The 25,064-nt window shown below is 43.7% G+C and overlaps 1 pseudogene; it reads right to left on the reverse strand.

Moving 5' to 3' along the window:
• Positions 1-15,758: 15,758 nt before the first annotated feature.
• LOC123175849 (caricain-like) lies at positions 15,759-17,014 on the reverse strand (annotated as a pseudogene).
• Positions 17,015-25,064: the final 8,050 nt, after the last annotated feature.

The raw sequence follows: 25,064 nt of genomic DNA on the forward strand, positions 1-25,064 counted from the left end.
GGCCAAGGCTGGCCTTCCAGGCCAGAAGGGCGTCGGCCTCCGAGGGCGCCGCCGTAGCCGGCGTGGTGGCCACCAGCAAGAGGAGCAAGTGCATCAAGCCCTCAAGCCGCGCCTCCCGTGTCTGTGGCCCTGGCCACAGCGACGTCCTCCTGCCCGGCCCGATTTAGCGTCGTGCACATATCGGGGTTCACACAGTAGTTTCGATGTCTTATTAGTTGAGATTTTGCGCCTCTATTGATGTTTAATATTGGCGCTACTTTCATCAAGTAGTACAGCTTGGTTATTTCACAAAAAAGTAGTGAAGCTTGGTTAGGTCTCAAGAAGTAAGCGAATGAGTGGCTTGGTGCTTTTGAGTAGTAGAATTCCAAAACAAGATTTATGTAACAAGTCAGAAATAACTAAAAAAAACACAAACATGTTCAAGCCAAATACTCCCTCCGTCCGAAAATACTTGTCATCAAAATGGATAAAAGTACATCTAGATACATCTTCTTTTATCCATTTTGATGACAGATACATCTTCTTTTATCCATTTTGATGACAAGTATTTTCGGACGGAGGAAATATATACAAACTATCTGTGGATATATTAGTGAAGCGCCGGCATGCCGCCCAGCAGGCATGGCTAGTTACTATCCTATGTTCGTATGACGTTTTAAAAATTCTGCCAACCAGCCCTTAATTTTGGACAAAGACGTGCATCAATCCGTTCATCCGGTTGGGATCGATTGCAAGAATTCTGCGCGCGTGAAACCGCTGAATCGTGACGCATTCGCGTGCATGCTCACCCGCACCATAAAGTATTGCTTGCACATCTCAACAAGTAGGCATGCAGTAGCTATTTGATGTGTGTACAAAATGAATAAAGGATCTGCATCGCTACTGCATGTCGGTGAATCCTTTTCATATCATGCAGATTTACCACTGTAGCAGCAGGGCCGGCCCATAGGCCGGGCAAAGAGGACGACCGCCCTGTCCCCCAAGAGGAGGAGGCCCCCAAATATTAAATATGGTTCTAACCACTATAGTATTTTTTTATTAAGTCATAAAATATTATTGCAAACATGTAAAATAAAATTGTAATTTTACAAAAGCAAATCAACATCACATCAAACTAACAACCAATCTGATAAGCTATAGTGAATCTGTTAGTTGAGTATGAGCTTCAATAGATTCTAAGTTTAGTTTGTACAAAGCTTTTATTTTAGAAACTGGCTTGAGCCCTTTGAATACACGAGATGGAACCAAATGTCTAGATGAGCATCTCAAATGAATAAATTGTAGGTAAACATAGCAGAATCGACGATAATTTAGATTCATAAATGTCTAGATGAGCATACCAAATAAATAAATTATAGGTAAGCATAGCAGAATCAACGTTATTTTACGTTCGTCGGAGACTATTTTCGATACCATGCATATGTTGAATTCATTATGGTATCTAATATTAGCACATTTGCAAATGGTACACTTTATAGATTCTAGAAATATGCACACCTAATAACACACTAGAAATTAATATAAAATATTAATTGGACATTGTTCTTCGGAAACCTCTTACATGATATTTAATGAAAATAAACTATACAAGAACATTGACACATTCATACAAATGTAGGTGTGCACTATGTTGTTTTTTCAATTGTATAAAAATAATTCAAAGATAACTTATGTCACATCACTTAATTTAAATTTAGCATAAACAAAGTGATGGGTCATATACATTACTACTCACGGCGAAGAGCAATGGTTAACTGTATCAACTAAATTATGTTATTAATGTTGGGAATCGTAGCAGAATTTTAAAATTTTCTACGCATCAACAAGATCCATCTATGGAGTATACTAGCAACGAGGGGAAAGGAGTGCATCTACATACCCTTGTAGATCGCGAGCGGAAGCGTTCCAATGAACGTGGTTGATGGAGTCGTACTCGCCGTGATCCAAATCACCGATGACCGAGTGCCGAACGGACGGCACCTCCGCGTTCAACACACGTACGGTGCAGCGACGTCTCCTCCTTCTTGATCCAGCAAGGGGGAAGGAGAGGTTGATGGAGATCCAGCAGCACGACGGCGTGGTGGTGGATGTAGCGGGATCTCGGCAGGGCTTCGCCGAGCTTCTGCGAGAGGGAGAGGTGTAGCAGGGGAGGAGGGAGGCGCCCAAGGCTGTAGTATTGCTGCCCTCCCTCCCCCCCTTTATATAGGCCCCCTGGGAGGGGGGGCGCCGGCCAAGACCCATCTAGAGGGGGGGGCGGCGGCCAAGGGGGGTAACTTACCCCCCAAGTCAAGTGGGGCGCCCCCCCACCCTAGGGTTTCCAACCCTAGGCGCAGGGGGGAGGCCCATGGGGGGCGCCCCAGCCCACTAAGGGCTGGTTCCCTTCCCACTTCAGCCCATGGGGCCCTCCGGGACAGGTGGCCCCATCCGGTGGACCCCCGGGACCCTTCCGGTGGTCCCGGTACAATACCGATAACCCCCGGAACTTTCCCGATGGCCGAAACTGGACTTCCTATATATAATTCTTCACCTCCGGACCATTCCGGAACTCCTCGTGACGTCCGGGATCTCATCCGGGACTCCGAACAACTTTTGGGTTTCCGCATACTCATATCTCTACAACCCTAGCGTCACCGAACCTTAAGTGTGTAGACCCTACGGTTCGGGAGACATGCAGACATGACCGAGACGCCTCTCCGGTCAATAACCAACAGCGGGATCTGGATACCCATGTTGGCTCCCACATGTTCCACGATGATCTCATCGGATGAACCACGATGTCGAGGATTCAATCAATCCCGTATACAATTCCCTTTGTCAATCGGTATGTTACTTGCCCGAGATTCGATCGTCGGTATCCCAATACCTTGTTCAATCTCGTTGCCGGCAAGTCTCTTTACTCGTACCGCACTGCATGATCCCGTGACTAACTCCTTAGCCACATTGAGCTCATTATGATGATGCATTACCGAGTGGGCCCAGAGATACCTCTCCGTCATACGGAGTGACAAATCCCAGTCTCGATCCGTGCCAACCCAACAGACACTTTCGGAGATACCCGTAGTGTACGTTTATAGTCACCCAGTTACGTTGTGACGTTTGGCACACCCAAAGTACTCCTACGGTATCCGGGAGTTGCACGATCTCATGGTCTAAGGAGAAGATACTTGACATTGGAAAAGCTTTAGCAAACGAACTACACGATCTTTGAGCTATGCTTAGGATTGGGTCCTGTCCATCACATCATTCTCCTAATGATGTGATCCCGTTATCAATGACATCCAATGTCCATAGTCGGGAAACCATGACTATCTGTTGATCAACGAGCTAATCAACTAGAGGCTTACTAGGGACACGTTGTGGTCTATGTATTCACACATGTATTACGATTTCCGGATAACACAATTATAGCATGAACAATAGACAATTATCATGAACAAAGAAATATAATAATAACCATTTATTATTGCCTCTAGGGCATATTTCCAACAGTCTCCCACTTGCACTAGAGTCAATAATCTAGTTACATTGTGATGAATCGAACACCCATAGAGTTCTGGTGTTGATCATGTTTTGCTCTAGGGAGAGGTTTAGTCAACGGATCTGCTACATTCAGGTCCGTATGTACTTTACAAATATCTATGTCTCCATTTTGAACACTTTCACGAATGGAGTTGAAGCGACGCTTGATATGCCTGGTCTTCCTGTGAAACCTGGGCTCCTTCGCAAGGGCAATAGCTCCAGTGTTGTCACAGAAGAGAGTCATCGGGCCCGACGCATTGGGAATCACCCCTAGGTCGGTAATGAACTCCTTCATCCAGACTGCTTCCTGTGCTGCCTCCGAGGCTGCCATGTACTCCGCTTCACATGTAGATCCCGCCACGACGCTTTGCTTGCAACTGCACCAGCTTACTGCTCCTCCATTCAAAATATACACGTATCCGGATTGTGACTTCGAGTCATCCAGATCTGTGTCGAAGCTAGCGTCGACGTAACCCTTTACGACGAGCTCTTCGTCACCTCCATAAACGAGAAACATATCCTTAGTCCTCTTCAGGTACTTCAGGATATTCTTGACCGTTGTCCAGTGTTCCATGCCGGGATTACTTTGGTACCTTCCTACCAAACTCACGGCAAGGTTTACATCAGGTCTGGTACACATCATGGCATACATAATAGACCCTATGGCCGAGGCATAGGGGATGACACTCATCTTTTCTCTATCTTCTGCCGTGGTCGGGCATTGAGCCGTGCTCAATTGCACACCTTGCAATACAGGCAAGAACCCCTTCTTGGACTGATCCATATTGAACTTCTTCAATATCTTGTCAAGGTATGTACTCTGTGAAAGACCAATGAGGCGTCTTGATCTATCTCTATAGATCTTGATGCCTAATATATAAGCAGCTTCTCCAAGGTCCTTCATTGAAAAACACTTATTCAAGTAGGCCTTTATACTTTCCAAGAATTCTATATCATTTCCCATCAATAGTATGTCATCCACATATAATAAGAGAAATGCTACAGAGCTCCCACTCACTTTCTTGTAAACACAGGCTTCTCCATAAGTCTGTGTAAACCCAAACGCTTTGATCATCTCATCAAAGCGAATGTTCCAACTCCGAGATGCTTGCACCAGCCCATAGATTGAGCGCTGGAGCTTGCATACTTTGTTAGCATTCTTAGGATCGACAAAACCTTCCGGCTGCATCATATACAACTCTTCCTTAAGGAAGCCGTTAAGGAATGCCGTTTTGACGTCCATCTGCCATATCTCATAATCATAGTATGCGGCAATTGCTAACATGATTCGGACGGACTTCAGCTTCGCTACGGGTGAGAAAGTCTCATCGTAGTCAACCCCTTGAACTTGTCGATAACCCTTAGCGACAAGTCGAGCCTTATAGATGGTCACATTACCATCCGCGTCCGTCTTCTTCTTAAAGATCCATTTGTTTTCTATGGCTCGCCGATCATCGGGCAAGTCAGTCAAAGTCCATACTTCGTTTTCATACATGGATCCTATCTCGGATTTCATGGCTTCTAGCCATTTGTCAGAATCCGGGCCCGCCATCGCTTCTTCATAGTTCGAAGGTTCATCGTTGTCTAACAACATGATTTCCAGGACAGGGTTGCCGTACCACTCTGGTGCGGAACGTGTCCTTGTGGACCTTCGAAGTTCAGTAGTAACTTGATCCGAAGCTTCATGATCATCATCATTAACTTCCTCCCCAGTCGGTGTAGGCACCGCGGGAACATCTTCCCGCGCTGCGCTACTTTCCAACCTTAGCCAAACGCAAACCGAAATTCACTGAATTTCAATAATTTCGGTTGATGCTGAAAGTTTTCTGAAACTGAAAACCTCCCAGTTCAACCTTAGCTTGTGATTTGTGAAGCATGCACAGTGATTAACCATTGTTTTGTCCCTGGATGAATGGATGCAGCCAGTTGCTGGGTGTTCATGACAGTTGCAGCGATTGAGACCCTGAACTGGATCAGGACAGGGAAGCTGGTGTCGCTCTCGGAGCAGCAGATGGTGGACTGCGACCAGTACAACGGCGGGTCCAACCGCGACGGCGGCCTTACCACGGAGGCGGAGTACCCATACACGGCGGTGAGGGGCGCCTGCAACCGCGCCAAGTCCGCCCACCACGTCGTGCAGATCAATGGCAGATCAATGGATCACGCCGCTGCCATTGATCTGCACGACGTGGTGGGCGGACTTGGCGCGGTTGCAGGCGCCCCTCACCGCCGTGTATGGGTACTCCGCCTCCATGGTAAGGCCGCCGTCGCGGTTGGACCCGCCGTTGTACTGGTCGCAGTCCACCATCTGCTGCTCCGAGAGCGACACCAGCTTCCCTGTCCTGATCCAGTTCAGGGTCTCAATCGTTGCAACTGTCACGAACGCCCAGCAACTGGCTGCATCCATTCATCCAGGGACAAAACAATGGTTAATCACCGTGCATGCTTCACAAATCACAAGCTAAGGTTGAAATGGGAGGTTTTCAATTTCAGAAAACTTTCAGCATCAACCGAAATTATTGAAATTCAGTGAATTTCAGTTTGCGTTTGGCCAAAAACCCTAAACCCTAAACCCTAAACCCTAAACCCTAAACCCTAAAAACCCTAAACCCTAAACCCTAAACCCTAAACCCTACGGGTTCGAGAACTATGTAGACATGACCGAGACACGTCTCCGGTCAATAACCAATAGCGGGACCTGGATGCCCATATTGGCTCCCACATATTCTACGAAGATCTTTATCGGTCAGACCGCATAACAACATACGTTGTTCCCTTTGTCATCGGTATGTTACTTGCCCGAGATTTGATCGTCGGTATCTCGATACCTAGTTCAATCTCGTTACCGGCAAGTCTCTTTACTCGTTCCGTAACACATCATCCCGCAACTAACTCATTAGTCACAATGCTTGCAAGGCTTATAGTGATGTGCATTACCGAGTGGGCCCAGAGATACCTCTCCGACAATTGGAGTGACAAATCCTAATCTTGAAATACGCCAACCCAACAACTACCTTTGGAGACACCTGTAGAGCACCTTTATAATCACCCATTTACGTTGTGACGTTTGGTAGCACACAAAGTGTTCCTCCGGTAAACGGGAGTTGCATAATCTCATAGTCATAGGAACATGTATAAGTCATGAAGAAAGCAATAGCAACATACTAAACGATCGAGTGCTAAGCTAACGGAATGGGTCAAGTCAATCACGTCATTCTCCTAATGAGGTGATCTCGTTAATCAAATGACAACTTATGTCTATGGCTAGGAAGCATAACCATCGTTGATTAATGAGCTAGTCAAGTAGAGGCATACTAGTGACACTCTGTTTGTCTATATATTCACACATGTATTATGTTTCCGGTTAATACAATTCTAGCATGAATAATAAACATTTATCATGATACAAGGAAATAAATAATACTTTAATATTGCCTCTAGGGCATATTTCCTTCAATATCCTCCGCGAGCCTCAACACTCATTGGACCGCACACATCGGTATGTATGATTTCCAATAAGTTGGTTGCTCGCTCCATTGTTCCGGAGAACGGAGTCTTGGTCATCTTACCCATGAGGCATGGTTCACACGTGTCAAATGATTCGTAATCAAGAGACTCCAAAATTCCATCTGCATGGAGCTTCTTCATGCGCTTGACACCAATGTGACCAAGGCGGCAGTGCCACAAGTATGTGGGACTATCGTTATCAACTTTACATCTTTTGGTATTCACACTATGAATATGTGTAACATCACGTTCGAGATTCATCAAGAATAAACCATTGACCAGCGGGGCATGACCATAAAACATATCTCTCAAATAAATAGAACAACCATTATTCTCGGATTTAAATGAGTAGCCATCTCGAATTAAACGAGATCCAGATACAATGTTCATGCTCAAAGCTGGCACTAAATAACAATTATTGAGGTTTAAAACTAATCCCGTAGGTAGATGCAGAGGTAGCGTGCCAACGGCGATCACATCGACCTTGGAACCATTCCCGACGCGCATCGTCACCTCGTCCTTTGCCAGTCTCCGTTTATTCCACAGTTCCTGTTTTGAGTTACAAATATGAGCAACCGCACCGGTATCAAATACCCAGGAGCTACTACGAGTACTGGTAAGGTACACATCAATTACATGTATATCACATATACCTTTGGTGTTGCCGGCCTTCTTGTCCGCTAAGTATTTGGGGCAGTTCCGCTTCCAGTGACCACTTCCCTTGCAATAAAAGCACTCAGTCTCGGGCTTGGGTCCATTCCTTGGCTTCTTCCCGGTAACTGGCTTACCGGGCGCGGCAACTCCCTTGCCGTCCTTCTTGAAGTTCTTCTTACCCTTGCCCTTCTTGAACTTAGTGGTTTTATTCACCATCAACACTTGATGTTCCTTTTTGATCTCCACCTCCGCTGATTTCAGCATTGAATATACCTCAGGAATGGTCTTTTCCATCCCCTGCATATTGAAGTTCATCACAAAGCTCTTGTAGCTTGGTGGAAGCGACTGAAGGATTCTGTCAACGATCGCGTCATCCGGGAGATTAACTCCCAGCTGAGACAAGCGGTTGTGTAACCCAGACATTCTGAGTATGTGCTCACTGACATAACTATTTTCCTCCATTTTACAGCTGAAGAACTTGTCGGAGACTTCATATCTCTCGACCCGGGCACGAGCTTGGAAAACCATTTTCAGCTCCTCGAACATCTCATATGCTCCATGTTTCTCAAAACGCTTTTGAAGACCCGGTTTTAAGCTGTAAAGCATGCCGCACTGAACGAGGGAGTAATCATCAGCACGTGATTGCCAAGCATTCATAACGTCTTGGTTCTCTGGGATTGGTGCTTCACCTAGCGGTGCTTCTAAGACATAATCTTTCTTGGCAGCTATGAGGATGATCCTCAGGTTCCGGACCCAGTCCGTATAGTTACTGCCATCATCTTTCAGCTTGGTTTTCTCTAGGAACGCGTTGAAGTTGAGGACAACGTGGGCCATTTGAACTACAAGACATAGTGTAAAGATTTTAGACTATGTTCATGATAATTAAATTCATCTAATCAAATTACTCAATGAACTCCCACTCAGACAGACATCCCTCTAGTCATCTAAGTGAAACATGATCCGAGTTAACTAGGCCGTGTCCGATCATCACGTGAGACGGACTAGTCAAGATCGGTGAACATCTCCATGTTGATCGTATCTTCTATACGACTCATGCTCGACCTTTCGGTCCTCCGTGTTCCGAGGCCATGTCTGTACATGCTAGGCTCGTCAAGTCAACCTAAGTGTATTGCGTGTGTTCCGAGGCCATGTCTGTACATGCTAGGCTCGTCAACACCCGTTGTATGCGAACGTTAGAATCTATCACACCCGATCATCACGTGGTGCTTCGAAACAACGAACCTTCGCAACGGTGCACAGTTAGGGGGAACACTTTCTTGAAATTATTATAAGGGATCATCTTACTTACTACCGTCGTTCTAAGCAAATAAGATGCAAAACATGATAAACATCACATGCAATCAAATAGTGACATGATATGGCCAATATCATTTTGCTCCTTTGATCTCCATCTTCGGGGCACCATGATCATCTTCGTCACCGGCATGACACCATGATCTCCATCATCATGATCTCCATCATTGTGTCTTCATGAAGTTGTCACGCCAACGATTACTTCTACTTCTATGGCTAACGCGTTTAGCAATAAAGTAAAGTAATTTACATGGCGTTATTCAATGACACGCAGGTCATACAAAATAATAAAGACAACTCCTATGGCTCCTGCCGGTTGTCATACTCATCGACATGCAAGTCGTGATTCCTATTACAAGAATATGATCAATCTCATACATCACATATATCATTCATCACATCTTCTGGCCATATCACATCACATAGCACATGCTGCAAAAATAAGTTAGACGTCCTCTAATTGTTGTTGCAAGTTTTTACGTGGCTTGTATAGGTTTCTACCAAGAACGTTTCTTACCTACGTAAAACCACAACGTGATTTGCCAATTTCTATTTACCCTTCATAAGGACCCTTTTCATCGAATCCGTTCTGACTAAAGTAGGAGAGACAGACACCCGCTAGCCACCTTATGCAACTAGTGCATGTCAGTCGGTGGAACCTGTCTCACGTAAGCGTACGTGTAAGGTCGGTCCGAGCCGCTTCATCCCATAATACCGCCGAAACAAGATACGACTAGTAGCGTCAAGAAGAATTGGCAACATCAACGCCCACAACTGCTTTGTGTTCTACTCGTGCATAGTAACTACGCATAGGCCTGGCTCATGATGCCACTGTTGGGAATCGTAGCAGAATTTTAAAATTTTCTACGCATCACCAAGATCCATCTATGGAGTATACTAGCAACGAGGGGGAAGGAGTGCATCTACATACCCTTGTAGATCGCGAGCGGAAGCGTTCCAATGAACGTGGTTGATGGAGTCGTACTCGCCGTGATCCAAATCATCGATGACCGAGTGCCGAACGGACGGCACCTCCGCGTTCAACACACGTACGGTGCAGCGACGTCTCCTCTTTCTTGATCCAGCAAGGGGGAAGGAGAGGTTGATGGAGATCCAGCAGCACGACGGCGTGGTGGTGGATGTAGCGGGATCTCGGCAGGGCTTCGCCGAGCTTCTGCGAGAGGGAGAGGTGTAGCAGGGGAGGAGGGAGGCGCCCAAGGCTGTAGTATTGCTTCCCTCCCTCCCCCCCTTTATATAGGCCCCCTGGGAGGGGGGGCGCCGGCCAAGACCCATCTAGAGGGGGGGCGGCGTCCAAGGGGGGTAACTTACCCCCCAAGTCAAGTGGGGCGCCCCGCCACCCTAGGGTTTCCAACCCTAGGCGCAGGGGGGAGGCCCATGGGGGCGCCCCAGCCCACTAAGGGCTGGTTCCCTTCCCACTTCAGCCCATGGGGCCCTCCGGGACAGGTGGCCCCACCCGGTGGACCCCCGGGACCCTTCCGGTGGTCCCGGTACAATACCGATAACCCCCGGAACTTTTCCGGTGGCCGAAACTGGACTTCCTATATATAATTCTTCACCTCCGAACCATTCCGGAGCTCCTCGTGACGTTCGGGATCTCATCCGGGACTCCGAACAACTTTCGGGTTTCCGCATACTCATATCTCTACAACCCTAGCGTCACCGAACCTTAAGTGTGTAGACCCTACGGGTTCGGGAGACATGCAGACATGACCGAGACGCCTCTCCGGTCAATAACCAACAGCGGGATCTGGATACCCATGTTGGCTCCCACATGTTCCACGATGATCTCATCGGATGAACCACGATGTCGAGGATTCAATCAATCCCGTATACAATTCCCTTTGTCAATCGGTATGTTACTTGCCCGAGTTTCGATCGTCGATATCCCAATACCTTGTTCAATCTCGTTGCCGGCAAGTCTCTTTACTCGTACCGCAATGCATGATCCCGTGACTAACTCATTAGCCACATTGAGCTCATTATGATGATGCATTACCGAGTGGGCCCAGAGATACCTCTCCGTCATACAGAGTGACAAATCCCAGTCTCGATCCGTGCCAACCCAACAGACACTTTCGGAGATACCCGTAGTGTACCTTTATAGTCACTCAGTTACGTTGTGAAGTTTGGCACACCCAAAGTACTCCTACGGTATCCGGGAGTTGCACGATCTCATGGTCTAAGGAGAAGATACTTGACATTGGAAAAGCTTTAGCAAACGAACTACACGATCTTTGAGCTATGCTTAGGATTGGGTCCTGTCCATCACATCATTCTCCTAATGATGTGATCCCGTTATCAATGACATCCAATGTCCATAGTCAGGAAACCATGACTATCTGTTGATCAACGAGCTAATCAACTAGAGGCTTACTAGGGACACGTTGTGGTCTATGTATTCACACATGCATTACGATTTTCGGATAACACAATTATAGCATGAATAATAGACAATTACCATGAACAAAGAAATATAATAATAACCATTTATTATTGCCTCTAGGGCATATTTCCAACAATTAACTATACCAAATATCATTAAAATTATACTTCTTAATATTGTAATAAGATAAAAAATAAACAAGTATAAATGTTTGATATAAAACTATTAATTCGCCCTAGGCCCCAATTTTTTTTTGGATCATACCTGTGTAGCAGCCTGCCTAGATACAAGTTTAAAGTATAGCAGTAAATAAATGAACCGGGAAAGAAATGAAATAAAATGCATGAGCAACCCCATCTTATATAAACTTGAACGAAGAAAGTAATACCTCTATACCTAAATATAAGACGTTTTTTGCAGTATGTACTATCTCTATAACTAATATAAGACATTTTTGCAGTTCAACAAACATGTCTTATATTTAATTACAGAAGTATAGTTGAGCGAAAACGCCTTGTATTTAGTTACAGAGGTAATGCTATTTATTTACTAATACATAGTAGGGTTGAAAATTACGCATTATATACTTGTATACAAGGAACGATCTAAAGTCAGTTGGCAAGATTCTCAACGTCACGGCTGCCGCTGTGGGCTTGGTGCTACTGCTGGCCTTTCTGGGGATCACGCTGGTGCCGAACTTGTCTCTACTGTACAACGCCACAACATCAAGCTGCTCGGTGGTACCGAGGATCTTGCTTGGTGGTAGGTCTGGGCCTCGCCATCGCCATCACAAAGGTCCTCTCATCGCTACTCGGCGCCTCTGAGAAGGAGAAAGAGCCACCCGTACCGGCGTCGGTGATGTGCCACGTTTTGGTCTTGGTCGCTGCTCTGTCGAAGCTTGGACTTACCGCCTGTTTCTTCTGGAGTCTTATGACTGTAGTTACGTTGCGGACGGGGAAGGTGCAGGGGACGATTGGTGCGATGCTAACCGGGATGACCATCTCGTCCGTCCTGAGCATGTACATGGTGTACATCGGCATTGGATACGTCTTGGCGACCAACTGATAGCCTGATGGGCACGGAGTTCTTCATATGCCTTGAGTTCTCCTCCATATATAACTAGTGAACATGCATTTCTTGAATCTCGATGACCAACCGATTTATTACTGCGGTTGTAAGGGCGTATGCCTCATTTAAATTTATATCTACTCCGTCCGTCCCAAAATATAAGAGCATTTTTGACACTAGTAGTGTTAAAAACGCGCTTATATTACTAGTGTTAAAAACGCGCTTATATTATGGGACAGAGGGAGTAGTACTTTGGAAACCTGATGGTATGCCTCAACATTTGTCACTTCAGTTGTAATAAAGACATGGTCACTTCTAGTTTAGTCGTCCTTATTTCAGTCCAACGATAGAAACCTCTATTATAAATAGTATATGTGAGGCATAACTATAGATGTGTTGTGTATTTGTTTTCACTAGGTGCCCAAGCAGAAAGATCATGAACTTGTTCTGCTGCAAATATATTCCGCAGAGAAAGAGTACTTCCTAGAATCCACAGTTTGCTATGCAGCACCGCAAAGGCTACGCAAGAAAGTTCATTTTGCAAGTTTTCCAAGGAAACATCATCTTAGGTGTCGGATGCGTTACCCCAACCTACCAAGAACTGGTTTTGTGTCCTTGAGCTCATCTTCTTCTGGATCCAATAGAGGAACCCAAACTTTAGAAAACCTTGCAAAGCTCTTCAAATTTCCACAAGGTGTTCTCTCAAAGTTCTACAGGCCTTAGGTACTTCATCTGAGCGTTGCTTAGTCCATCGATCTATTTATTCATTTCAATTCAGGATTAGAGAAAGGAAACCAACCACTTTGCAATGTGATAAAAGGTTAGAAGATAACAGGTTAACTATTGAAATGTGAAAAGTAAATAACCTAAGAAATATCAACCGGTTCTCCATGGGCTTTGAGAGGAATAATCTTCAGTCTTCTTTCCCCTATGTCCTTGTTTACAGAACATCTGGAGAGGGCATCAACAGGGTAATCACAATCCCCAGGCATCCTTTCTGTATGAAAAAAAAAAAGTCGGCCGAGACAAGCAGATGAACAACTTCGAGTATTTCCTACCTCTTAATTATAAAGCAGTGACCTTTCACGTCAGCATTAGAACCCCATTGGTAACCTAATTGCTTCAGGCATAGAAAAGACTAGTTTCTTTTTCTTACAGAGAGAGATGTGGTGCGAACGAGTAGGTTGTTTGCTTTCCTTGCACGGTGCCTCTTCACTCTCAGAGTTGACAAATGTGCCCAGCTATAAGCGGGTCTGTGTCCCATGTGAACTGTGAGAAAATGCTACAAATGGTGTCATTAGTCTGACCGGCAACTAAATCTCTGGATTTGGTGCGAGCGGCCGCCGCTGTACGTGGTGCCGTACAGGTCGCGTGCGGCCAGTCTCGTATGGTTATTAGGTGTTCGCTACCATCCACCTTAACTTGCCAATATTTTGGTCATGACTATACACTTCAGTCTTTTTTGGGATTATAGCCAATTTTTTGGCGCGCCAATGCTCTTTCAACCACTCTAGTCCAGTTTTATTGCCAATATTGGTCAAATCATAGACTAGAGAAACCTTGATAAAAATCTTGCCTAGCCAAATATTTGGCAAGGCTAGTTTGGGCTAAATTCATAGACACCCGTTGTATTTATGTTGTTGTCATTGTTTCAACTAGTTCAGGCTGGTGTATTGTCTTGTCCTTATTTAATGCAAAGTCAGCTCATTTCTTGAAGAAAATACACCACATATTCTTTGAACATTATTGCTCATGTCGCTAGTAGCATGCGTACATTGATGCTTTCTGCATGTAATCAAACCATCGAGTAGCTTGTTTTGCTCAGGTTATCCTAAAAAAAAGTGACTTGTCCAAAAGAAAAATTCAATCACCTAACCCCTAGCCATTCCCCCTTCCTTAGACTAGATCCTCGTAAGATCTTCCTTCCTTGAGCTTGACAACCCTGGGACTACATGTGCGTACCAGCTTCCCTTTAGCTATCATCTCATGTGATATTCAGAGAACCGCCGACTCAAATCTCTCTAATAAACACACTACAACACAAAACAGACCGAATTATAAGTGAGAAAAGGTTCAGGGTAGATAAACACTATGCATCACTCAGGAACCTAGTCAAGAAAACAACATTCCTCATCGTCTAAGAAGGAAATACACATTAATTGCACATCACCTACACTACACATGCCTTGGTAAAAGGATCAAATAACATCTAGTCTAAGTAAACAGTAGTAACTAGAAACAAGCAACTAAGTTCCAGTACCACACTTCTCATCAATTTTCTGACATTTAGGACCTGATTGTTATTTAGCAAGCCTAAGTAAGCAGTTGCAATCTTCAAATTTGTCATCAATATAGATGATAACCATGACATCTAACAGAGCCTAACCATCCACAAGCCGAATCCATGACCATTAAAAGAGAGCAAATCGAGCTATAGCCTGAACATGTAGTGCCATAGGCCAGACGACAACCACAAAACACAATCACTAGATCATCGGCTCGACTACCGGAGCCGAACACAGTATCAATATGGCCGTAGCTCGAAAAATGGGCCCCAAGTAAGTGGTACAGTATGACCGAGCAGACAGAGAAGAAAGAAGAGACCAATGACTCACCTATGTAAGTGGTAGCCGAGGAGGCAGTCGTGGAAGCCGAGCCCGATATTACGGGGCGTCATCAACCCTGCCGTCTTGTTGGCACACCACCGTGCATACATCACAAAGATCTAGTAGTTTTGTGATGCTCAATTCAATCAATCAAATAAACTTAAGCAAACAACACTGCAATTCCTGGCAGAGGCCATCTTGCCCCGTCTCCACCTACCCTCGCTCCGTAGTCCATACTCGGGCTCGCCGGGCACACCGCGGTTGGTCGCAGCGTTCCCTTCTCAGCCTCGGGGCTGCATCTTGCTTTCTAGCAAAATCGGCTGACGCAGCAAAAAATAATTTCACCCACATGAACAATTAATAGCAAATGCGAGAAAAAACAAATGAGCATGATATATGGTTTCACGTACAACGCACCACGTACAGTATGTTGTCTTACGGTGGAATTGACGATGATCTGTACGTTGTATTACGGTGGAATCGACGATGATACGTACTGTACGTTACAATACACTTACACACGGTGAAGTACATCGATGCTGCTGCCTCCCAATAGGTGAGCTTACTTAATTCCGAACGTACCCATGCATGCAGATGCATGCCGTAGGTACATTCACCTCCCCATTTTCGGGTAGGTGATGTGCAGATGTAGCCGCCCTCGCCCATGTCTGCCCCCCACGAGTTCTTCATGATCCAGTACTTGACCCCTGCGTCGACGCCGTAGCCGCCGACGGTGACGGCGTGAGCGAGCGCTGTCCCGCAGGGGCCTGAGTAGACGCCAACTGCATGCCGCTGCCGACCTCGATGGCCACACCAATGGGCTGCCCGGCAACGGCGCGCTACATTTCGGGCTCGTTCCTGGCCGGGATCACGCCGCTGCCATTGATCTGGACGACGTGATGGGCGGACTTGGCGCGGTTGCAGGCGCCCCTCACCGCCGTGTATGGGTACTCCGCCTCCGTGGTAAGGCCGCCGTCGCGGTTGGACCCGCCGTTGTACTGGTCGCAGTCCACCATCTGCTGCTCCGAGAGCGACACCAGCTTCCCTGTCCTGATCCAGTTCAGGGTCTCAATCGTTGCAACTGTCACGAACGCCCAGCAACTGGCTGCATCCATTCATCCAGGGACAAAACAATGGTTAATCACCGTGCATGCTTCACAAATCACAAGCTAAGGTTGAACTGGGAGGTTTTCAGTTTCAGAAAATTTTCAGCATCAACCGAAATCATTGAAATTCAGTGAATTTCGGTTTGCGTTTGGCCAAAAGGCCAAAATATTAATTTGAAGTTAAATAGATATTTGATTTTCATGTGTACTACTGAAATTGCCGAAATATTTTGGCCAAAAGGCAAATATTTCAAAGACTAGTGAAATTAATGAAATTCAGTGAATGCCATGGAAATCCCACTGAACGTGAAAAACATGTTGACTCAAGTTGGGGATCTATCTCTACGTACAGCATGATGAGCTTTGGGACTTGGGCATGACGGCGCCTTTGGCCCTCCAGTCCATGCTGGGCGGAGGCGGAGCCTCCAAGGAGTTATCCTCGCCGCGAGACGACCACAAATCGGCGTCGCCACCGCCTGTGGGCATCGTGATGCCCGTATCATCACTGGCGCCATCGTAGGACGAAGCGTACCTCGCCAGGAACTCCTCCTGGGTGAGGTCGGCGAACTCGTTCTCGCCGAGCTCGTAGGTGAGGTCGCCGCGCCGGTTGGTGGGGTCGATGTACTCCACATTGTCGCGGTACATCTGGAAGCGCCGCAGCCTCTCCTCCATGATCAGGTACGACCTGTTGTGCGTGGCCTGCCACTGACGGAACCTATCCATCATCAGCATGTCACCCACGTCGACAGACATCGCCGGCAAGGCGGCGAACAGGCCGCGCACCAGCAAGATTACAGTGATCGCCGGCTATGCGCTGGGAGAGAAAGCCATGTCTAACGATCTACGCACACTGGCTTGCGCTCAAGCATGCATGTGTTGACGTGTTTTTATAGCACTCGCCGGTGGCGCGCGAGAACATGTCTTTCGCCGGTGTCGGGGATGAGCTCATCGGCCTGCGACGAGTGCAATGCAATGCATGTAGAGGAATGGTAACGAGCTACATTTTCTCTTGATCTCATGCATGCAGCGGTGCATACATCTGTGCATGTCTTGGCACACGAAATAATGTTGGTTAGTTAGGTTGTCTTGCCGTGCACACTAGCTAACATATGAGACTGCAATGTACGGGTTTGTCTACCACCTTAGTGCACCTTCGCCTTCCAGTTCCGTCGATGAGCACGTCGTCAGCCTGTAGTATTAATCTTTAGAGATAATAAATGTCACAGGATCTTAAGCGTAGCACTAGAACACCTAATGTACATATGACAATGAGATTTGAGATTTCTTACCAGTATTGAGCGTAGCCTTGTTTCTGCTCGATGCAACCTTTGTGTAGCTCATGGTTACACCTTGCGTTACGTCTTTGGCAGCGGTAGCGCCGCCCGCACTCACCTTGCGGTAGTGATAGCTGGCAGTGGAGATGGTCTTCGCCTCTCTTAGCACCACATAGGATCGACAATTAGAGGGTACCCCACATCTACCGTATAGAAATCGTTGGATTAGCGAATTAACCTGTGGTTGGATGGTTAGAGGGACTGTGGTATCCCAAGCCCACCAGGATTCAAATCCTGTTGCTCGCATTTATTTCTGGATTTATTTCAGGATTTCTGGCAATGCGCATTCAGTGGGAGGAGACGTTTCAGTTAACTACGAGGCGCCTACGGTGACTTCGGAAATCTTAAGATGATATGCCGGCTCAGTTTTTCGAAAGTGCTCATAGGGATAGGGTGTGTGTGTGCGTTCATAGGAGTGAGTGTATGCGCGTGTATATGAGCGCTTGTGTCTGTACTGATGTTAAAAAAATCGTTGGATTAAACCGATGGGGTCCTTCTCCTTCTATATTAGGTGCCTAAGAGTTGGAACCAAAACGAAAACTGTTGGTTGGCACCTCCGATCACACAGTGTGTCCATACATGGGGTGTGGTGGGCCACATCCCATTGACTTTCTCTTGATTGTTATCCAAGATCAAAATCCAACATTCCCCCCTTGGTCGAAAGGTTAACAAAGATCATAATCCCACTCGCAATAAAATAACATACCTAGGTAAAGTGTTACAATGACCAATGAAATGCCACTGAACCTCGGTGCCTATAGTACATCAGGCTATCTCGAAATGGGAAACATACCTTGGGAGTTGGTTTATCCACAGGTCCAGATTTCCAGAATCAAAAGGTTTCCAAACCTATGTTGGCAAAATAACCAAAAAAACTGGTAGTAAGTCTTCAACAAGAGGAACCGCAAAACTTATATAAATTAGAATGATACTCTAGCGCAGGTGCTCAGTTCATTCGCGCCGAATATTTCTTTCAGACAGGATTTGATTGGCCCCGGTTTTATGTCATGGCAACATGTGTTATCCCATTTGGAGTCGATTAACCTGACACAAGGACGGCACGTGTTTCGCTGGAACCTCACTACATCTGGGCCTTCACAGTCGACTCTATGTATCGTATGCTCACGCATTCAGAGGTCCCAAAGGATAATAACAAGAAAATTTGGATGTCGAAGATTTCACTATAAGTTAAAATCTTTATGTGGTATCTTCGACGGGGAGTTGTGCTAACCAAAGACAATTTCGCCCCTCACAATTGGCACAGAAGTAAGAAGTGTAGTTTTTGTACTCCGACGAGATAATCAAACACCTCTTTTTTCAATGCAAGTTTGCGCATTCTACGTGACCAGTCATTCAAATAGCGTCTAATTTGTATCCGCCCACAAGTGTTGCCAATATTTTTAGTCATTGGTTGGATGAAATTTTAAATAGGTTCAAAACACTAATTCGGGTGGGAGCATATGTCTTATAATGTGCGCTCTGGCTATGTAGAAATGATTTGGTTTTCGAGGGCAGAAAGACCTCTCCTTTGCAGGTTATTTTCCACTATACGCACTCGCTACATACGTGGTCTACGCTACACCGAACAGAGTATCAACTGTTGTTCAAGATGGTGTGTACGTGGTTGGAGTTGATGGCCAGGGAGGTCTTCACCCAGCATGGGTGGCAGCATAATCTCCGGATTGGTGCACCACCTCCTTCGACATAGGCATAGTGTCGGTCCTATATGATCCTACTGTTGCTGATATGTCGCCTTTTTTTATCTTCTTTCAGTTTGTTTTGTTTGGCTATGTGCATCTTAGTTATGCAGAGGTCGGGCATTGCTCATCATACTTTGTATCCGCTTGATGCTACATTTTGAGTCAATAAAAATGCCCTTTATCAAAAAAAATCTTTGATCCTCGACTCTATATATGTTTCACAACATGGAACTTACTGTCAACGGTTTTGGCTACACATAATGACTTGTTGTTATTCACATAGATGATTGTGTGATCATAATCACAGTGAGTGATTTAGAGTTGTTGTCTATCACAATTAACTTCTGGCATAATATTCTTTCGACATATAACCTGCTCGGTAGCCTCTAACATGCCAAAAATAGTTTGCGTCGTGGATGACGTTGTGGTTGTCCTTTAGGAGCTTTTCCACGATAAAGCTTCTTGTGTGAGTGTGTGGATGTGACTTGACGTGGAACTCTTATTATCCACACAGACACCAAAACAACGTCTGAGAACCCACAATTACGAGGTTACCAAACTCATAATAAATGAGCATGTAATATTCATCGCTTTGCATATACTGCAAACCTTGACGACGCTTTCGAGTGGTCCGATTCTGATTAAACACAATTTTGCCAAGTATATCCCGATCGTAAATGATAGGGTGCGTTCATGCTTAATATGTAAGGTGCTTTTGACAGATGAAATATAAGGAACCAACATTATCTGATTAGTTTATAATTGGTTCCTTGGACACCCAAATGTCCAACTTTATCACCCTTAAGTTTAGGAGCAGGTGAGACACAGTACTTGTGCATCCTGTATGTCTTTCATCATATGTCCACGTATGTAATCATAATAAGACTTATGCTCCTTTTGGGACCTATGTATCGATGAATCTCCATACGATTAATGCGCGAGACAACACCAAGATCCTATGAACTTCAAACTCATGGTTTAGCGAGTGAGCTTTCATCTACATGAGGCAGTGAACTTACACCCCCGGATATATAAAATAACTTCCTCAGACAACATGCCTTATGTTATTTTATTCTATTTCATGATAAAACCTTTTGGTTGAGAAAGATAAACATTCTTAATTAAGTCAACATAAGCGCATGTCATGATGGTAACACAAACATCTTGACAATTCCTTAGTCCAGACAAGAGGAAATATGTCATACGACAAATCTCAATCATTTTAACCTTTCAAGATTTCCCTCGGAGTCACGTTTGGATTTGTGAACCATTTTTAGCCTACCATATTTAACCCACTGAGGAAACTATATAAAGTTTCATACACCGTAAGAGTTTATAGCCTTCTTCCCACATGACAACAAGCCAATAAGATGAACATTCACACACATTATTTATCATAGGGAAATGACGAGGGTGAATACTAGCCTACCATATTTGCTGAATATTTTCCAGTAATTGTTCAAAAAAATTCAAATGTTTTTGACGGGTTTTTGTAATATATATGTATATACACAATATTTTAAAGTATAAACAAAAGTAGAAAAATAGAAGTAAAAAAGAAAACATATAACATAAAAAAACAGGAAAAAGAGGCTCCCGCGCTCGTGGGCCAGCCCAGCTCCCTCGCCCCTTCAACGAGTCTGAAGCCAGACTAGCTGAAGGCAAGATACAGCCCCCCCCCCCCCAAGAGGAGCTCTCAGAGGGAAAAGCTGTCTGAGTCAGGATCGATCATCAATCGCGAATGCTGGCTGGGCTTGATTCGGATTGATCCTAGTCTGACTTGGCTTGTCTAGGCTTGGTTCAATCGATTGCAAGGATGATGGCTGGTTTGTCTAGGCTTGTCCAATTGATCGCTAGGCTATCCGATCAATCTGATAGGCAAAAACTGAGATCGACCACTCCCAAAAAAATTGAGATCGACCACTCCCAAAAAACTGAGATCGACCACTCCCAAAATAGATAGGAGAGACTACTAATACCCAGTTATTTGGGGCCCCTAAATGTTTGGGGGCCGTGTGCGGTCCCTCACCCTTGCCACCTTCATCGACGGGCCTGATGATAGACAAAGAGGAAAACAACTAAACTTAACATGATTGCTAGCCAAGAACCCTTTAATTAACCATGGCACAGTAATATATAGGAATCCTAAACAGTAGCATTTCATGGGCACCCCAATCAAACCCGCATAGGCTAAATGCCAGTTGCCTGAAAAGTAAATTAGGTTAGTAGTTTTTTTTTCATTTTTGTTCGAACAGTTTTGTTTGCACTATTCAGGCCCAGCCGAGCTAATTAGCAAGCGAGGGACTTGTGTGCTGGCAGGCCTAGCAAGCTTGGCATGCGTAAGGCCCCAAATCTATGATGAACCAGGTCCAGCCTCACGTTATTGCTTTTTACTCTTTAACAACTCTTTAGTTGCTCGTTTAATTGTTCAGTTTTGCTATTGGATAAACACTTGATTTCTTTTTAGTCAGTCAACTTTTTGTTTTTCATGTGTGCATGCTTATGTTTTTGTTTTGTTTTTAGCACTATAGCTATACATCAAGCAACTGATTTTTTATTGCTGGTCAGTCAAATATGTGGTTGTTGATTCGTGGTGCGTTGTGATACGTGTGTGGGAGGTTATCATGTACTCTCTTCGTCCCATAATATAAGATCTTATTACATCAAGTATACTCATATATGGGATATTATGGGACAAAGGGAGTATTTGACTGACGATGTTATTGTTTCAATCGACTTTTTTCCTTTCCTTGCTGAGTGCATACATACATGTCTTATGTTCGTGCCTTTCTATATTCACATGCATGAATGAAACGATTGCCAATTTATGTGTGTGAGCATGCGTGGGCTTGTACACACTTCTTTTATCCTTGTATGTGTGTGTGTGTGTGTGTGTGTGTGTGTGTGTGTGTGTGTGTGTGTGTGTGTGCACTTCTTTTTATCCTTGTGTATACTTTTTATATTATGTAAATTTTGGTATGCATATTCTTTGCATATAAGAAAAAGTGTAATTTAAGTGCAAAGTTGTGTGCAAGATTACTTGTTCAAAAAATAATTTTCTTCCTTCTTAAAAGGTAATAACAATGGGACTAAATGATTTTTCTTAGAAAAAATCAAAGTTTGATATTGTTTTATTTTTACTTATTACATTTCTTTTTCAAGGGCAATACCAGTACCACCAATTCATTCCTTCTTGGACAACTTCTTTTTTGCAAAAGTTTCACTATAATATGTTTACTCTTGCATATTATACAAAAGTGCAATTTATGTATGAATTATGTGCAAAACTTGTTATTATTTGTTGTATTTTATTTTCCTTATTCTTAAAGGGGAATACATATGTCACTAATTCATTCTTCAAGAGAAAATGTCATTTTTTTTCTATGTGTAAGTATGCACACAAGTACTATATAATATGTGTGTAAATTATACTAGGGCATCACTAATTCATCTATTCTCAGCACTGTGTTGATATTGTTTTAGTTTTTACATCATTTTCATTCTTCTTTAAGGGTAATATCAATGACACTAATTTATTCATTTTTAGAAAACTCTTTTATTTGTTTAAAATCTACTATTATATTATTGTTGTTGTATATTATAAATAAGACAATTATGTGTCAATTTTGTGCAATTTTTTCATTATTTATTTTTATTTTTTATTATCTTCTTATTTAGGGGTAATTTCAATGACATTTATTCACTCTTCTCCGAGAAAACTACATTATTTTAATTTTTTAGTATTTATATCATTTTATTTACTTTTTAATGGTAATACCAATGCCACTAATTCGTTCCTTCTTAGATTTTTTTCTTAAAGGGTAATGCCAATGCCTCTAATTCGTTCTTCCTTAAAAACTTAATTATTTTGATTTTGTCTAAATTTTTCTTTCTTTTTCTTTCTTATTAAATGGTGATACCTATGCCACCAATTCATTCTTACTTATAAAAATTCATTGTTTTGATTTTTTTAGTTTTATTTCATTTTCTTTCTTCTTAAAGCCTAATACCAATGCCACTAATTAATTTCTCCCTTATAAAATTTCATTGTTTTGATTTTGTTTTAGCGTTTATTTTATTTTCTTTCTTCTTTAAAGGGAATACCAATGTCACTAATTCCTTCCTCTTAAGAAACTTCTTTTCTGCTTAGAATCCACTATTTATATGATTATTCTTGCATATTATAAAAAGCGCAATTTCTTTATAAATTGTTTGTTAATTTTGTCACCATTTGTTTTCATTTTATTTCTTCTTGAAAGGCCAATATCAGCGCTGCTAATTAATTCTACCTTATAATTCGTAAGGGTAGGTGTTGGCTACCATCCACCTTAACTTGCCAATATTTTTGTCATGACTATACACTTTAGTCTTTTTCAGGATTATAGCCAATTTTTGGGCACGCCAATGCTCCTTCAACCACTCTAGTTCAATTTTACTGCCAATATTGGTCAAATCATAGACTATAGAAACGTTGATAAAAATCTTGCCTAGCCAAATATTTGGCAAGGCTAGTTGGGCTAAATTCATATACACCCGTTGTATTTATGTTGTCGTCATTGTTTCAACTAGTTCAGTCTGGTGTATTGTCTTGTCCTTATTTAATGCAAAGTCATCTCGTTTCTTGAAGAAAATAGACCACATATTCTGTGAACATTATTGCTGACGTCGCTAGTAGCATGCGTACATTGATGCTTTCTACATGTAATCAAACCACCGAGTAGCTTGTTTTGCTCAGGTTATCCTAAAGAAAATGACTTGTCCAAAATAAAAATTCAATCACCTGACCACTAGCCATTACAAATCAAACCAGAGCATGGTCTATAGCCCGATGGCCAGTACACACAGCAACCATAGCTCAAAGGTTAGGTATCAGAGCACAGTAGGGAGGGGAAACAGAGGGCTTACCTATTGGAGTTGTAGTCGGTGCTGCATCACATAACAAAAGCTGGAGGCAGGGCCAAACTCATGTCGTTGCATACTCCGGCAACCCTGAACTCCCTAGGTTTCTGTCTAGTATTTGTGAAGCAGAAAAGCTAGAAGTTCAAACGGCATGGAATAGTATGCAACAATACAACAAGATCAAGATCATTAACAAGAACAATGGGTCAAAATTTGAAGCTTAAGAATAACGAGGACCTTACCAGGTCATCGCAGCCCCCCCCCCCTTGCTTGAGCTTGACAACCCAGGAACTACACGTGCGTATCAGCTTCCCTTTAGCTATCATATCATGTGATATTCAAAGAACCGCCGAGTTAGATCTCTCTAATAAATGGACCACAACACAAAACAAACCAAATTATAAGTGAGAAAAGTTTCACGGTAGATAAACACTATGCATCACTCAGGAACCTAGTGAAGAAAAAAACATTCCTCATCATCTAAGAATGAAATACACGTAATTGCACATCACCTACACTACACATGCCTTGGTAAAAGGATCAAATAACATCTAGCCTAAGTAAACAGTAGCAACTAGAAACAAGCAACTAACTTCCAGTACCACACTTCTCATCTAATTTTTGACATTGAGGACCTGATTGTTATTTAGCAAGCCTAAGTAAGCAGTTGCAATCTTCAAATTGTCATCATCTTATATCTTATATTTACTAATTGGAGGCACCATACGAGGCACCACGTTAATCCTTAAAGTAATGGAATTTTGACCATTTGATTAATATATAATCTATCTGTAGCCATTGGATGAATGGAAAGACATAATGTCCTATACTACAAGCGTACATGAGTCTTCCTCCCTTGGGTCTCTCTACTTTTCCTAAAAAAGGGAAGTATTTCTTTACAACAATGTACATGAGTCTTCCTCCCTTAGGTCTCTCTACATTTTCTAGAAAAA

Source organism: Triticum aestivum, chromosome 1D, assembly GCF_018294505.1.
Source record: "Triticum aestivum cultivar Chinese Spring chromosome 1D, IWGSC CS RefSeq v2.1, whole genome shotgun sequence".
Lineage (NCBI taxonomy): Eukaryota > Viridiplantae > Streptophyta > Magnoliopsida > Poales > Poaceae > Triticum > Triticum aestivum.